Source organism: Pseudorca crassidens, chromosome 15 (assembly GCF_039906515.1).
Source record: "Pseudorca crassidens isolate mPseCra1 chromosome 15, mPseCra1.hap1, whole genome shotgun sequence".
Taxonomy (NCBI): Eukaryota; Metazoa; Chordata; class Mammalia; order Artiodactyla; family Delphinidae; genus Pseudorca; species Pseudorca crassidens.
The window spans coordinates 70769459-70786707 of NC_090310.1; the positions used below are offsets into that span (position 1 = coordinate 70769459).

Consider the following 17249-nt stretch of genomic DNA (forward strand, 5'->3'; position numbering starts at 1 on the left):
ATAGTTGATGAAATAGAATTACAACCCGACCTCTATTCTGTAGGACCAGGACAGTGACAGACCCCTTAGCTTAATCAACAGTACATAGTTCATTTCAGAGCGAGGGTCATATCACTCTCTATGAATCCTTATGTTGCCTTTATAAAGTCTGGAGTGAAAGAATCCCGGAGGCAGTTAGTTTAATATAGTATGTAAGTAAGTAGGATTTAAATCCAGAACTCCTGAGTTTGAATCCTGTCTTCCCCACTTACTTGCTGTGTGAGCTTGAGTAAACTGACTTAACCCCCTAATGTTGTGAGAATTGAGTGAGATAATCCACATGTTGCTGTTACCACAGTGTCTGATGCGTGATGAGAACTCAAAAGTTAAAAAGGAAGTCCCATTAGTCTTCTTAAGAAAAGTTCTGAATCCAGTTATGCCAACTTATTGCCTCTCTGCTCTAAATCCACCCTTCCTTGCCTTGCTTTGTGATACTGGAGTTGAGTTCTGTCAACATTTCTTTTTTGTCAGTGGCACAGTGTTTGGCTTTGTCAGTAGAGAGTGCTAGAGGGATGCTGCTAGACCAGAGATGAACTCGAATGTCCATAAAAGCCTCCCAGCTCAAGGCACTGTCTGTCCCCACCTACCACTCTTTTTCCCAGTAAATATGTATTGTGCACCTACTATGTACCTGGCTGTGTGTTAGGTTCTGGGTATGCGGCCTTGAATAAAACCAAAGACCATCATGGAATTTACAGTCTAGTATGTCGGGCAGATATTGGTCAAATAATCAAAAACATAAATCTTACATAGTGCATGGTACCATGAGACCCAGAAATAGGAGGCTTTGGATCAAAGATGTTTAGGGAAATAGTTGGTGTGAGATCTAAAGGGGAAAATAGGGGTTAAACTGGATGTATTGGTGTGCTTGGGCTGCCATAACAAAATACCATAGACCAGGTGGCTTAAACAGCAGAAATTAATATTCTCACAATTCTTGAGGCTGGAAGTCCAAGATCAAGCTTCCAGCCAATTCAGTTTTGGTGAAGACTCTCTTCCTGGCTTGCACATGGCTGCTTTCTCACTGTGTCCTCATATGTGTGCATGGGGAGAGAAGAAGAGTAAACTTTCTGGTATCTCTTCTTCTAAGGACACTAATCCTATGAGATCAGCGGCTCACTCTCATGACCTCATTTAACTTTAATGACTTCCTTACTCCAAATATAGCCACACTGGAAGTTAGGGCTTCAACATATGAATTTTTTGGGTACACATATGTTTAGTCCATAACACTAGGAAAATATGGGAAAGAACAGTGCTCCCTGTAGAGGGAACAGCACGTGCATAGGCCCTGTGGCTGTCAAGGGTACATGGTGATTTAAACAAAGAGGGAGAAGGCGCACAGACAATGAGGCAGATAATGGGAGGAGATCAGGCTGGAGAGGCGGCCAGCGGCCAGATCATGCAGGGCCTTGAAGGTAGTGGTAATAAGTTGAGTTGTACCCTAAGAGCCCTTCAGTAAAGGTGTAGGGACAACGTGCTGGGTGCAGATCAGAATGGAGGGCTCAGAATGGATGCATGGAGAAAAATAATGAAGTTGTCCTGAGTGTCCAGATTCAGCCCAGGTTATACAAATGGGCACTGGTTGGCCTGGAGGAGACACTGGCCAGCTAAGCTGCCCAGGACCAGGGAAGAGAACTTGCTTCTGGCCCAGGTGAACAGAGAGTCATCCCCAGTCACATTCTCAGCTTCTCTACAGTCCTGGCTTCTCCCCTCCCCTCTTCTACCTTCTAGACCCTGTGCCTTATACCACCTCAGTCAGGACAGCCTATATCTGTGGTTGGTTCTGTTTCCCTAGCCCTAGTCTGGCCCAGCCTGCCTTCCTCGTTTTCCCACATTGGACCACAGAACCAAGATTCAACATGCTGCCCTCTAATGTAAGTTGGTGCAGCCACTGTGGAAAACAGTATGGAGGTTCCTCAGAAAACTAAAAATAGAATTACCATATGATCCAGCAATCCCACTCCTGGGCATATAACCAGACAAAACTATAATTCAAAAAGATACATGCACCCCTATGTTCATAGCAGCAGTATTCACAATAGCCAAGACATGGAAACAACCTAAATGTCCATCGACAGACGAATGGATAAAGAAGATGTGATACGTATATACAATGGAATACTACTCAGTCATAAAAAAAGAACGAAATAAAGCCATTGGCACCAAAATGGATGCAACTAGAGATTATCATACTAAGTGGTGTAAGTCAGAAAGAGAAAGACAAACACCGTATCATATCAGGACTTCCCCGGTGGTGCAGTGGTTAAGAATCTGCCTGCCAATGCAGGGGACATGGGTTCGAGCCCTGGTCTGGGAAGATCCCACATGCCATGGAGCAATTAAGCCCGTGAGCCACAACTACTGAGCCTGTGCTCTAGAGCCCACAAGCCACAAATACGGAGCCTGTGTACCACAACTACTGAAGCCTGCGTGCCTAGAGTCCATGCTCGCAACAAGAGAAGTGCACCGCAGTGAAGAGTAGCCCCCCCCCCCCGCAACTAGAGAACAGCCCACAGCAACGAAGAAAAGCACAGCAACGACGACCCAACACAGCCAAAAATAAATAAATTATTTAATTTTAAAAAAATACATCCAGGGCTTCCCTGGTGCGCAGTGGTTGAGAGTCCGCCTGCCGATGCAGGGAACATGGGTTCGTGCCCCGATCCGGGAGGATCCCACGTGCCGCGGAGCGGCTAGGCCCGTGAGCCACGGCCACTGAGCCTTCATGTTCAGAGCCTGTGCTCCGCAACGGGAGAGGCCACAACAGTGAGAGGCCCGCGTACCACAAAAAAAAAAAAAAGAAAAAAAAAATACATCCAGTCTGATTTTCTATGGCTTTAGAATTTTTACAAATTTTTTTCTTTTTTTAAAGTGGTTGCCCAGAATTAACACTTTGTGGGTTTTTTAAATGTCGTAGATACTCTACAGGCCAAATATTGCTAATATATTTGAATCAAACTGATATTTCATAGTAAAATCACAAACCATACATGTTTATTAGAGTTATTGCCAATAAACTCCCAAATAAATAGAAACAAAAGTAATTTGAGTCACAGAAGGAGAAGAGATAGTGGAAAGAAAAAAATATTTGAAGAGATGATAGTTAAGAATGTTTCAGAATTAATGAAAGATATTCATAGGTTCAAGAGGCTCAGCAAATAAATAATACATTGAATACTATATAAAGAAAACCGCATCTTAGACACAACATAGTCAAACTACTAAAAGCCAACAACATAGTCAAACTACTTAAAAGTAGGCAGAAGCAAAAGTAAGACATATTTCAGAGAAACAACAATTAGAATGACAACCTGCTTCTCATCAAAAAGAAGACAGAAGACTAAAATGATATCTTTAAAGTTTACAGGGGGAAGAAAACTGCCAACCAAGGAATTTTGTATTCAGTGAAAATAGCTTTCAAAAATTAAATGAAATAGGGCTTCCCTGGTGGTGCAGTGGTTGAGAGTCCGCCTGCCGATGCAGGGGACACGGGTTTGTGCCCTGGTTCGGGAAGATCCCACGTGCCGCGGAGCGGCTGGGCCCGTGAGCCATGGTCGCTGAGCCTGCACGTCCGGAGCCTGTGCCCTGCAATGGGAGAGGCCACAGCAGTGAGAGGCCCGCGTACCGCAAAAAAAAAAAAAAAGGATGGTGTTAACTCTAGAGTTTTTACATACCCTATATCAGATTGAGAAGTTCTTTCCTATTCCTAGGTTGCTGAGAGGTTTAATTGTGAGTAGATGTTGAATTTTATCAGATGCTTTTTCAGCATCTATTCAGATGATCAACTTATTTTTCCCTTTTATGCTGTTAATGTGGTTGGTAGTTTTTAAATGTTAAACCAATTTGCATTCCTAGCCCCCCGGCTCACGGGCCCAGCCGCTCCGCGGCATGTGGGATCTTAAACTGGGGCACGAACCCATGTCCCCTGCATCGGCAGGTGGACTCTCATCCACTGCGCCACCAGGGAAACCCAACACCATCCTTAATGGTAAAATATTGAACATTTTCCTCCCTAAAGTCAGGAACAGAGCAAGGATATAAGCTAATACCACCTCTAATCAACATTTTACTAGATGTCCTAGCCAGGGCAGTAAGGCAAAAAAGAAAAAGTCATAAAGACAGGAAAGAATAAAATAAAACTATCTTTATTCAAAGATGACATGATTGTGTAGCTAGAAAATCCTAAGGAATCTCAAACAAACTTTTAGAACTAAAAAATGACTGTCTTAGTCTGGCTGCTATAACGAAATAGCACTCGGTAGCTTGTAAACAATAGAAATTTATTTCTCACAGTTCTAGAGGCTGGAAGTCTGAGATCAGGGTGCCACCATGGTCAGGTTCTGATGAAGGCTCTCTTCTGGGTTGCAAAATCAATATACCAAAATCAACCTTATTTCTATACTCCAGCAAGAATCAGAAAAGAGTTTTTGAAAAGAAGAGTCAAAATAGTTTTGAAATAGCAAAAAAAAAAAAAAAAAAAAAAACAACCAAGTACCTAGGGGTGGTCTTACAAAAAACATGTAAGACCTCTATGGCGGAAACCACAAACATTTTAATAGATATTAAAGAATAAATGAATAATGGAGAAAAATACCGTGTTAATTAGATGAAAAGACCCAATAATGTAAAGCTATCATTCTCTCCAGTTGGTCTATAGAGTCAAAGAAATCCCAGGTGATTTTCATATGGAACACGACAAGATGATTCTAATGTAAAATTTATGTGAAACTGCAGAAAGCCAAGAACAGCTAAGATACTCTTGAAGAAGTACAAGGTGGGAAGATTTACTCTATCAGCTAATAAGACTTATAATAAAGCTCTAATAACTACAACAGTATGGTATTGGCACAAGAGTAGACAAAAACTAATGGAAAGAAGAGAGACACCCCCCCCCAAAAAAAACCCAGGTTAATAATAAAGATAGCACTGCAGAACAGTGTGGGGTAATGATCTTTTGAATAAATAGTGTTGAGTCAATTTAATATCCTTATGGGAAAAATGACATTGGAACCCTATCTCACACCATACTCAAAAGCCAACTTCTGATGGATTATGGACCTAAATATGAAAAGTAAAACAATAAACATGGCCTGACACACAGAAGAAACTCAGTAAATGAATGGGTGTATATAGGGGATGCGTTATTCCAATTTAACTTAATTTAGTCAATAAACAAAAAACCAATTTCTGTTGGATTATGGACTTAAACATGTAAGGTAAAACAACACAGATTTAGAAGATAACATACAATAATATTTTCATGACCTCAAGGTAGAAAAGGTTTTCTTAAACAAGACAGAAAAAGCACTAATCACAAAGGAAAGACTGATAAATTGGACTTTTTTTTTTTACAGTTAAGAGCTTCTTTCATCAAGAAACATTAATAGCAGAGTGAAGAGGGAAGCTACAGAGGAGAAAGATTTGCAATGCATATAACTGACAAAGGGTTTATATCCAGAATATACCAAAAAACAACCTACTATAAATAACTAATGAAAAGATAGCCCAATAGAAAAGTGGGCAAGAACAGGCTCTTCACTTCACATCAAGAAAATCCAAATGGCCAACAACATGAAGGGTGTTTAGCCTCCTTAGTAATCAAGAAAATGAACCACAGTGAGCAACTACTACAGACCCACCAGATGGCTAAAAGTACAAACTCTGACAGTACCAACAGCCGGTGAGAACTGTTGGTGAATGTACAAGGCGAGCTCGTATATATTGCTGGGGCGGACTGTACGTGTATAATCATTTTGGAAAACAGTTTGGCATTATTTTTCAGAATTAAGCATAAGGCATACTTATAACCCAGCAATTCTGCTCCAAAGTGTATACCTAAGAGAAAAACATGCTCAGGTAGAGCAGTAGACACGTACCAAAATGTTCACAGCAGCATTATCTATAATAGTCCCAAGTTGAAAACAACCCAAATGTCAATTAGTAGTTGACGGGATAAATAAATTGTGGTATATTCACCCAATGGAATGCTATGTGCTGCACTAAAAGTGAATGGACTACAGCTGCACACAACAACATGGAAGACTCTGACAAATAATGTGGAGTGAAAGAAGCCAGACAGAAAAGAACACACACTTAATGATGGCCTTTATCTAAAACCCATGACCAGACAAAACTAAATATGCCCCTGCCCCCACAGACTTCCTCCACTCCGGTACTTATGAGATATGAGAAGAGCAGTAACAAAAGACGGATTTGAAAACAAGTTGAGGAATCATTCTTTTGTCCTCAGCCACAATCAGCCCACTGCTGGAATATCTCCTGTTTGGAGGGATGATAAGAGAAAATGACTGGGAGATGAACTGAAGGAAATTATTGACACAGCTCTCTGATGTCGGGGTGGAGAATGATAAAGTCAGGCACCCTTCTGTCAGGGTCCATTGTGACGGCCTCAGTGACATTTTAATAAAGTCACTCAAAGTTAGGGGACCATAATGACAAATTTCTAGTGTGTTAAACCTTCACTGGAAACCTGGAGACCGTGATATGGGCTAACAGGTATGGATCGTTTCTGAGGTGCAAGGTGCAATGGGGCCATGCAGCTTTTGCAAGATTCCCAATAACAAATACAATTTAGTTCGGTATACGTGCTTCCAGATTTTTTCAGGGTACCTAAACATTTTTTGTTATTATAACTATGGGATTATATTACACACACTGCTGAACTTTTTTTTTCTAACTTAATAGGTGTTCAACATCTGTTGAACTTCATACTTTGTGGGGAGATGGATATATTCAGTAGCTTGATAGTGGTGGTGGTTTCATGGGTATCTACACATGTCAAAATTCAAATTGTACGCTTAAAATATATGGGGTTTATTGTATATCAGTCATAACTCAGTAAAACTGGAAAAGCACTGTACTTTAAATCTCTTTTACTGTCTTCCCCACTTAACACTTTACGTTTCATCCATGCTGTTGGATGTACATCTAACTCATCATTTCTCAGTGCTGTATAGAATTCCAAGGTCTGCCTCCACCATGGTTTACTAACTCACTTCTGCCTCCTGCTCACCTATCTTGTCTTCTTATGTATCTGAGCAAACTTTCTTTAAAACATACTTCAAGGAGTAAGATTGCTGAATTCTCTGCCCCATGCATACTTACTTTTGGGGAAGACTGCCTGTTTATTTTGCTTATTTTATGGAAGGACTGAGCAAGTTTCCATTTCTGCCAGCTGAGCATGAGAGTTCCCAGTCTCTTCACCTGGATTTCTGACCCTTCATGCAGCAACAGGACAGTAGGCATGGATGTCATTCTTGGTGCCCGGCCCCCCGCCCCTCCCCACACTCAATTTGGTATAGACTTCATGGTTGCTGACAAATAATTGTTCAGTGTGTGACACATGGCTTTGGCCATTCCTTAGTGTTTAACAGATGGAATTTCTATTTTCACTTGTTTTTTAAATCCTGTTTTTGGGGAGAGGTGCAGGTGAGAGACGGGAGAGCTGTAGCCTGTCTTTCCAAGGCACTCCCTGGCAGCCTTCAAAGGTCCCACCTACATGAAGGAACTGGGCCCCTGTGCTTAGGCCAGTGTTTTAAGCTGCAAGGAATGTGGTGACTCAGCTGGTCGTCCAGGGACACCTCGGTGAACAAGGCAGAGGAAAGGAAGTCATTACACAGACAGCTGGGTTGTAAAAAACAAAAATACTCCACACACCAAGCTTTACAAAGCAGTGTGGCTGTGTGTCCCGTGACTTAATGGGACTGCTTCTGCCACGTGGCCCTCCAGCCCACGATACGTGGCCCCCAGCTCATGACACGTGGCACCCAGCTCAGAATATGTGGCACGCAGCCCTTACTCAGTGCTGGCTGCTCCTCAAGCCGCTTGGAAAGCTGACTGGGTGGGGACCCCAGGAAAATCCGTGACTGTCTTCTCCCTTCCACCCTCTCCTACTGCTTCCTGCATCATCTCTTTTCTCCTCGCTCCTTCCTCTTGAATTCTCTTGCCCTTAAAGAAATTTAAAAACATGGAATTTAGTATTCAGTGGGAGACTTGGCAGAGATACAGCAAGATCCAAACACTGACCCCCTAGGAAGGCCCTACTGTGTCAGGCAGATACTGGCAACAAGTCATATCACCTGCACAAGGTCCAGAGCACGGTGAGAGAGGCCAGGGGGAGACAGGCCAGAAGTACGGGATGGAGACTCCAAGGTGGAGGCAAGACCATCGAAGATGTGGACTCTCACCCAGGCTTCTTTATTGGATACCTACTATGCGCCAGACACCATTCTTGGGATGTATCAGTGAAGACACATCCAGAGTCTTATCTCCATAGGGCCTGCATTCTCAAAGGGGGAGACAGATAAACATCAAATATCAGAAATAAGTCAATTATATAGCATGTGCATGGGTGGTTAGTGCTACTTTAAAAGATCAGAACAGGGAAAGATGCATGGGAGTGGTCCCGGTAGAAAGGTGGCATCTGAGTGCTCCTAAGCGGGTGAGGGAGCGAGTCACGTGGATGTCTGGGGAAAGAGCCTTCTGAACAGAGGAAACCTCCAGGGCAAGGGGGAGTGTGCCCGTGTGCTTAAACATCCATGAGGTGGTAACCCTGGTGGCTGCAGAGTAAGTGCTTGGGGGGAGTGTAGTGGGAGGGCACAGCAGAGAGGTGGGAGGTGTGAGGGTGGGAGGCATTGGAGGGTCCTGAGCAGAGCTCTAACCCGAACTGACATCCCGCTGTCAGTTGGCTTTGACCGCTGAGAGTCCAATGCAAGCAGAGTGCAAAATGAAGGTGCCAATCTTGCCGAAGATGTAGAGTTTATGAAGTTGATGAGAGTGACGTTGAACACAGGTAGAATCATACAAAGCATTAGAAGATGACGGCCTGTCATTGTTAACAGGGCAGGAGTTTCAGAAGAATAAGTAAGGGTTATGAGAAGGCTTTGGGGAAACCAAAGGAGCCCAGAAGCAATTTTTGATAGTTGTGCTTTTTCAGCAAATGCAATGCTCCATGAAGGATGTCATACCATGTAATCTATACCCTGCTCCCAAATCATTTATTCTTTAGTCATACTAAAAATTAGGCTACAGTGGTATGCACAACCAGAATTTTATTAAGTATAAGATAATAACATTTTGTTCAGTATACTTTTGAGTACATATAATATAACTGGTTTCCTTTTCTTCACATGTAACAATGCTTCCCACTTTACTAGGTTGAGTAAAGATTAAATAAGAGCATTCAGTCACTAACACATGCAACTAATACTTATTACGGGTCTTATTCTAAGTGACAGGCACCAAGTGAGGCTCTAGGGTACAGTGATGAACAGAAAGTACCCTCATGAAGACATAGCATTCATCAAATGGTATATATAAAGTTCCCATAAAAGAGTAAGATGAAAAAGCACATGATGTTATGAGAGCCTATGTAAGGGAAATTTAACCTAGCCAGAAGGTGTATTAGTTAGCTATTGCTGTAACAAATCACTACCACCTTAGGGCTTTAAACAACATACATTTATTATCTCAGTTTCTGTGAGAGTCGGGAATCTGAGCATGGCTTAGCTGAGTCTCTGCCTTAGGGACTCACAAGACTGTAATCAAGGTGACAGCTTGGCTGCGTTCTCATCTGGAGACTCAGCCGGGGAGGAATTGCTTCCAAGCCCCCTCAGGCTGTTGGCAGGATTCATTTCCCTGTGGCCGTAGAACCGAGGACCCTGGCTTCTCGCTGACTGTCAGCTTCTAGAGGCCACGCAGAGCTCCTTGACATGTTTGTTTCCTCTACAGGGCTGTTTACTTCATCAAGTGAGCGAGGAGAGTCTCCAGGGCTAGTCTGCTAGCAAGACTCTTTTTTTTTTTTAGTAAATTTATTTATTTATTTATTTTGGGCTGCACTGGGCCTTTGTTGCTGCACGCAGGCTTTCTCTAGTTGAGGCAAGCGGGGGCTATTCTTTGTTGCGGTGCATGGGCTTCTCATTGCGGTGGCTTCTCTTGTTGTGGAGCAAGGGCTCTAGGCGCACAGGCTTCAGTAGTTGTGCCACGCGGGCTTAGTTGCTCCACAGCATGTGGGATCATCCTGGACCAGGGCTCAAACCCGTGTCCCCTGCATTGGCAGGTGGATTCTTAACCACTGTACCACCAGGGAAGTCCAAGACTCTTATATGATGTAATGTACTATGGGAGGTGACATCCCATTACCTTTGCTATATTCTACTGGTTAAAAGCAAGTCACAGCATATATACAGTACCAGACATAAGGTAGACAGCTAGTGGGAAGCAGCCGCATAGCACAGGGAGATCAGCTCAGTGCTTTGTGACCACCTAGAAGGGTGGGATAGGGAGGGTGGGAGGGAGGGAGACGCAACAGGGAAGAGATATGGGAACATATGTATATATATAACTGATTCATTTTGTTGTAAAGCAGAAACTAACACACCATTGTAAAGCAATTATACTCCAATACAGATGTTTTAAAAAAAAAAAAAAAAGCAAGTCACAGGCCCCACTCACACTCAAGAGGAAGGGATTACACAAAGGCATGAACACCAGGAGGTGGGAATACAGGGGGTGACCTTAGAGTCTCTCTGCCACTGAAAGCTTTCCTGAGGAAGGAACAATGGAGTCGGAATCTAAAAAATGAGTTAACTATAGGGACAGGAGAGGGAAGCACTGCCCAGGTAGAGAGAACAATGTGGGCAGAACAGTGCATAGAACATTTGCAAAGGATCTAGCACAGTGACTACCAATACTGTGTCACTCTCCTGCTCAGCGACCATCAATGGCTCCTCAGTGCCGATGGTTTTGCCCCATATTCAAGGTCAGACAGGCCATCTCCTTGCACTCACTTTCATGGTTTCACTCACCACCTCCACGGCTTCACTCATCACTTACACTGCGCCTGACCCTCCTGTACATACATACTCCATCTATATATAATTCAAGGCCCAGCATCAACTGATCTCTAAACAATATTTTTGGACATCTATTATCATTCTATTTATGCACAAAATTTTAATCTTTTGAACATCCATGCTAGACCCTCCTTGAATTGAAAAGCATACCGAGACATGATTCTGGATGCCAGATGGAGGGGAATGGGGCCAGAAAGTATATCTAAATAAAAAGAGGAAAAATAAGAGGTCCCCTTGCTGAAGGTTCACCCCATGGGACAGCTGGTAAGTCCTGCAGGGATTTTAGAACACACAGAAAGCTCCACTTCATAGAATGGTTAATGATCTTTTAGTTTTCTTCCCTAGGCTAGAAATCACAAATGGATCACAAAAGAGTTCGGTCAAACTGAAGTTTTTCCGGGAAGGACAGTTGGAGCGGGGAACTGCCCAGCCGCAGCCCACACTGCCAGGCAACCTGGCCAGGTCGGGCCAGTCCTCAACTGGCACCAACGGCTTGGTTGGCAGGAGTAGAGGACAGCAACGGAAGTCCCCTGCCCTCCAGCCTAGGGATCCCTGATCCAGAGCCTATCCCTGAAGGGCCTGGGAGAAGAGGCCCCAGTAGCACCGCAGCCTTAGCCACATCAGCAGGGATGGAGAACAAGGAAAGGAAAAGCAACCCAGATCGCAGCCCAGAATCTGGCTTCCTCCAGCCAACAGCTGCAGGAGGGGCTGAGTCTGGGGGCGAGGCCGGCGGTGGGGGCGGACCATGGGGGGCGGGCCGGTAGTGGTGGGCGGGGTCTGGTGGGGCTGCTTCCCCAGCCCCACCCCTTAGCCCCGGAAGGAGCAGGCCTTGGTTGCTGCAACTCCACCTGCCCAAAGCTGTTATTGGGGGCTGAGTCTCTGCAGCTGCCTTCGAGGTCAGAAGCAGGCTGGATCTAGGGGCGACGGAAGGCCTGACACCCCCTGGGTCTCTCCTCGCCGCCCTCCCCTCCCTTACTATCTTCCCTAGTGCCCGCTCCACATGGAAGCCGGAGGGCTTTTTCTCAATACCCATTAAAGCTTCTTCCTTTGCTTTGAGGGCAGAGGACCCCGCACTCCCTCCCCCAACAAACACACTATCTGATTCCTCCCCCCGCCCCCTACTCACACTGTCACAGCTTCCGTCATGAACTATCAGACTTCCCTGGTGGTCCAGTGGTTAAGAATCCGCCTGCCAGTGCAGGGGACACCGTTTGATCCCTGGTCCGGGAAGATCCCACATGCCGCGGAGCAACTAAGCCCGTGCGCCACAACCACTGAGCCTGCGCTCTAGAGCCCGTGAGCCACAACTACTGAGTCCGAGTGCCACAACTACTGAAGCCCGCGGGCCTAGAGCCTGTGCTCTGCAACAAGAGAAGCCACCGCAATGAGAAGCCTGCGCACGGCACCGAAGAGCAGCCCCCGCTCACCGCAACTAGAGAAAGCCTGCGCGCAGCAACGAAGACCCAACGCAGCCAAAAAATAAATAAATAATAATTTTTAAAAAAAGACTGAACTATCCCCAGGTAGTTCTGCCCGGCCTCTGTACACACTAGTCAGTACACTTGTAACACCGTTCCCACCCTTCTTCATCTAACTAATTCCAATTTATTTTTCAGGCTTAGATAGATATCTACTCGGGAAAGCTTTCCTGGACCCTCCCATCCTGCTACCTTACATCACAGTTGCCTGACTGCCTGTCTGTTCTTCTTCTTTCCCTTCTCCCTCCCCCCACCAAGACTGTGCCATCGCTGCAGCATCTCCAGTGCCTCACCCAGGCATGGGGCTCAGAATGATCATAAATGCCCTGCCTGGTGGTCTTCTACACCTCTATATCCTCTATACCTCTGCCTGGATGGGAGGTTCCTGCAGTTACTTCATGTCTTAGAACAACAGGTCGCAAACTAGAAACCCTTTGGTGTGGGGGAAGGGAGTTTATTCAAATACAGATTGCTGGGCCCCACCCTCAGAGTTTCTGATTCAGTAGGTCTGGAGTAGGGCCTGAGAGTGTGCATTTCTAACAAGTTCCCAGGTGGTGTTGCAGCTGCTGGCCCAGGGACCACACTTTAAGAATCATGTCTGGGACTTCCCTGGTGGTACAGTGGTTAAGAATCTGCCTGCCAATGCAGGGGTCACAGGTTCGAGCCCTGGTCTGGGAAGATCCCACATGCCGCGGAGCAATTAAGCCTGTGCATCACAACTACTGAGCCTGGGCTCTAGAGCCCGTGAGCCACAACTACTGAGCCTATGCACCACAACTACTGAGCCCACGTGCCTAGAGCCCATGCTCCACAACAAGAGAAGCCACCACAATGAGAACCGTGCACACTGCAACAAAGAGTAGCCCCTGCTCGCCACAACTAGAGAAAGCCCGCATGCAGCAACAAAGACCCAACACAGCCAGAAATAAAATAAATAAATTTATTTTAAAAAAAGAAAAAAGAATCACGTCTTACAACCTACAGACTAGGAGAAGGTATTTGCAGATGACACAGGGCTTAATTTCCAAAGTATAGAAACAGCTCATACAACTCAATATCAAAAAAACAAACAACCCAATCAAAAAATGGGCCAAAGACCTAAATAGACATTTCTTCAAAGAATCATACAGATGGCCAAATAAATGCTGGTGAGGGTTGGAGAAAAGGAAACCCTCCTACACTGTTAGTGGGAATGTAAATTCATGCAGTCACTATGAAAAACAGTATAGAGGTTCCTTAAAAAACTAAAAATAGAGCTACCATATGATCCTGCAATTCCACTCCTGTGCATATATCTAGAAAAGATGAAAACCCTAATTCAAAAAGATACATGCACCCCAATGTTCACAGCAGCACTATTTACAATAGCCAAGACATGGAAGCAACCTAAATGTCCATCAACAGATGAATGGATAAAGATGTGGTATACTCAGCCATAAAAAAGAATGAAATATTGCCAATTGCAGCAACATGGATGGACCTAGAGATTATCATGCTAAGTGAAGTTAGACAGAGGACAAATATTATATATCACTTATATGTGGAATCTAAAAAATAATACAAATGAAGTTATTTACAAAACAGAAACAGACTCACAGACATAGAAAACAAACTTATGATTACCAAAGGGGAAAGGGGGAGAGGGATAAATTAGGCGTATAGGATTAACAGATACACACTACTACATATAAAATAGATAAACAACAAGGATTACTGTATAGCCCATGGAACTATATTCAATATCTTGTAATAACTTGTAATGGAAAAGAATCTGAAAAATAATATATATATATATATAAAACCAAATCACTTTGCTGTACACTTGAAACTAACACAATATTGTAAATCAACTATACTTCAATTTAAAAAAAAGAATCAAAAAAAATAAAAATAAAAAATAAAAAAATAAAAAAAGAATCACACTTTAGAGCATCAGTTCCTTCACTGGCAAAAGAGGATAACTACTGTCCCTCCTGTACTAGGTTATGTGACAATCAAATGAGACAATGCAGATGAAAAACTCAGCATGTTGCCTGCACCCAGTAGGTGCTCAGTAAGTGTCTGCAATTACTACAGGGAATGGGCAGGAGAAACGCCAGGCAGGGAAAACATGAGAAGGGGCAGAGGTGGGAAAGGGCCCAAGCAGGGCAGCTGGCCTGGCAGAAGAGCACGGCCCAGCATAGCAGCCAGGGAGTCCTAGTTGCTCTATGGAAGCAGCTGGGAGCCACACATAGTTCTGGAGCAGGGCAGTGACAGGTGGAAGCTGTATGTGGCAACATTAAGCAGGAGGCCGTTGCAAACCCCATGTGCTGAGTACTCCTTGGCTGTTTGACCAGTTATAGGGGTGCCAGATTCAACCAGTAAAAATAAAGGATAGCCCATGAAATTCGAATTTCAGATGCCAATGAATATTTTTTTTAGTATAAGTATGTCCCAAATATTGCATGGGACATACTTACACTAAAAAATCTTTTGTTATTTATCTGAAATTGAAAGTTAACTGGGCATCCTTTATTTTTATTTGCTAAATTTGACCATCTTGGCCAGACCTCAACTGACTGCCGCCCAACCTACGAGTCTGCCTCCTGCAGGGAGCCCGTGCAGGTTCCTTTGCTTCCCTTCCCACCTTCAACGGGGCCACCAGGAGTGGTTGAGGAGACACTCCTGCAGCCAGTCTTGCTACCCATGACAAGTGGCCACAGCTGCAGGCCTGGGTGAATGTGTCCTCCCACTTCATGCCAGGTTCACCCAGCAAGAAAGCAGTGGGGAGCAATAAATAATCATTGGGTCTGAGACTTAAAGAACATATGGCCACCAAGTTCTATGAAGAAGGCAGTGCCCCCTACACTGATGGGTTACTCAAAAAACAGTGGTGTAAGCCCCTCTGCCCTGCCCACAACCGGTGAGGGAGAGGAGAAAATTGCCTCTATCCTTAACACCAGAAATGGGCATACGCAAGCGCTCATGCTGCTTGCACGCTCCAAGGACGCCTTGGAAATGGTGATGTAAACCGCAGGCTAGAACAGGGTGGTCCCTGCCTCGTACATTTCAGTTGGGTGTCAGGACAAGTCATACTAGAGGCTGCCTGTCTTCCCCACCACCATAAGCATCAAATCCCAGATGATTCATTGTTCTGGAAACAAGCCTGTCGGAAATCCAATTTCTGCAACAACCTTTATGTCAACTTTTTTTTTTTCTAAGAAGGAACAATGAAAACAATGTGTACTCCATTTTTTTTTAATGTGATAAACATTGTTGAACACCTAGTGTTTGCCCTGCGCTGTGTGCAGCGTTTTATTTAGCTCTGTAGTTCTCAGCCTTGCTGCACATTACAATCACCTGGAGAGTTTTTTTTTTTTTTTTAATTTCCACACCCCAGGCATCAGTATTTGCCAAGGGCATAGTGACTTCAGTGTGCACCCAAGGTTGAGAACCACTGATTTACTTCATCCTGTTTAATCCCCACAATACAATGCTGCAAGGTAGATTTTGTCTCCATCTTGCAGATGAGGAAATTGAGCCTCAAAGAGGTAGCATTACTGTGGCATCTGTAGCCATAACCCCTGATCTGTCCTTCCTTCCCTCCCAGCCTCCCTTGAAGGATTCCTGATGTTTCCAGTTTTTCACTGCTGAATATAGTAGCTATATACAATGCTTCCACAGACATGTTTGTGGCATGGCTCTGCCCTCTGGCCACCTTAAAATAGCTTTGCTCCCGTCCCATCAGAGCTCTTCTGAGATACCAGCCAGACAGCCTGGTTTCAGGACTGACACCAAATGACTTTTGCTAAAGCAAGGACAACTGAGGCCAGTCACTTCCAGACAGGTCGTGTCATCTTGAGTCAGAACAAGAGCGGACACTTCTCACTCCCCCCCGCCCAGTACTTTCTAAGCCTGACTCTGCCATTGTGCCCCACCCCTCCGAGCTTTTCCTGGGTTCCCGCCCTCTTTATAGCAAACTCCCTCACCTCCTGACCTTTCTCGGAGCATCTTCTTAGCAGGGGCCATCCTCACAGGTTGTGGGAGACGTCTTTGGTACAGGACAAGCCACCAACCACAGATCCAAAGGATAAAACCATTCCCTGGCCCAAGCCTCGATCCTTCAAATCTTCGCGCAACCCGGGCTTACCTGTTTCCCTCGTGGCGCCTGCCGGCGGAGAGGATGCGCAACTGGGCGAGAAGGCTGGTCATCGCCTGTCCTCTGCTGGCCAGTGGAGGTATTGACCCCGCTTCCGCTCCACCAGGGCATCAACTGGATGGAATGGAGAGTGGGCATTTATTGAGCTCCTGCTGTATGTCAGGACTGAACTGGACACGGGGGTGTAAGGATGAACGAGACCTGTTCTCACGGAATTCAAATTCAGAGAGGCTGACAATAATCAAATAGTTATTCAAGCGAATATGAAATTACAGCTGTGGGCTCTGTGAGTGTATAATACGAGGGTCCGGTCCAGCCTTGGGGCGGGGGGAGTCAAAGCTGCCCCCGAGAGGGGACTTTTGAGCGCCAGGTGCCTCACAAAGTCATTTCAGGTAATCTCGAAAATCCTGCAAGGTGGCTACCCCCTTTGACAAAGTAGAAAAGTGGGGTCAGATTGGGGAAAGAATTTACCAAAGTCACACAGCGAGCTAGGAGCAAAGCCAGGAAGGTTTAGGTCGGCTCGATTGGAAAGTCTCTGCTTCTCCGCCGCTCCTGGAGGTGGGGCTGGTGGCGGGCAACTGGGACTTTCCTTCGGGGAACGCTAGAGCGCGGGGCAGGACGGGCTGGAGCTGGAGTGGGCGGAGCCTGGAGCCTGGCCTCGCCCCGCACTCCATAAGGTGAAAGGACACCCTTGGGCGTGGGGACTGGGCGGGGGCG

At 45.1% G+C, this 17249-nt stretch overlaps 1 protein-coding gene across 8 annotated transcripts in view; it reads right to left on the reverse strand.

The window, feature by feature from the left end:
• ZHX3 (zinc fingers and homeoboxes 3) overlaps window positions 1-17147 on the reverse strand; it is a 145999-nt gene extending 128852 nt beyond the window's left edge. For 5 of the 8 annotated variants that reach the window (XR_010935311.1, XR_010935304.1, XR_010935310.1 and 2 more), the window contains exons 1-2: window positions 17004-17147; window positions 16524-16646 (exon numbers count right to left, since the gene is read on the reverse strand). The gene's annotated coding sequence lies outside the window, so the exon portion shown is untranslated. Of the gene's footprint in view, window positions 1-16362; window positions 16391-16523; window positions 16647-17003 lie in introns of those variants that run through there. The other 3 variants (XR_010935308.1, XR_010935314.1, XR_010935309.1) reach the window with 3 other exon arrangements.
• Between the last annotated feature and the right edge of the window lie 102 nt (window positions 17148-17249).